Genomic DNA, 515 nt, shown 5'->3' with positions numbered 1-515 from the left:
GGGGCGCCCCGCCGCGCCCGCCGCCCCCGCCCCCGCCGCAGCCTCTCGCTCCCCGCTGTGTCCCCGCGGGGGACTGGAGGCAGGGGGCCCGCAACCCCGCCAGACACCGCGCTCGGAGCGTCGGGCGCCTGGGAGAGGGAAACGCCTAGGCCCGGGCCGGGCCGGGGGAGGTCTGGGGGAGCAGACCGACTTACCGGCGATCTGGGCGGGGCTGGGGCTGGAGCGGGTGAAGAGGGAGCCCCCACGCCACCCCCCGGGGCCGTGCGAACGCGGGGTTGCTCCTGGGCCTTGGCTGGTGGCAGCAGCCCGAGGCCTTCTTAGGAAGGCGCTCGGTCCTGCAGGGAACGCAGCCTTCTGGGGACCGGCTGAAGGTTGCTCTTCTGCCGTTGCCTTGCGGGGATCTCTCCGGAAAGGAACGGAGCAGAGTGCAAAGGGCCGTCCGTGTGTGCGCCTGGGTGCTGCAGCCCCTGGGTGATGCAGGGCATCAACTCTGCTGGTTGCCTGCCGGACCCTTT

This window comes from Haliaeetus leucocephalus, unplaced genomic scaffold (genome assembly GCF_000737465.1).
Source record: "Haliaeetus leucocephalus isolate CR32 unplaced genomic scaffold, Haliaeetus_leucocephalus-4.0 Scaffold473, whole genome shotgun sequence".
NCBI lineage: Eukaryota > Metazoa > Chordata > Aves > Accipitriformes > Accipitridae > Haliaeetus > Haliaeetus leucocephalus.
This window is presented reverse-complemented; position numbering follows the sequence as displayed.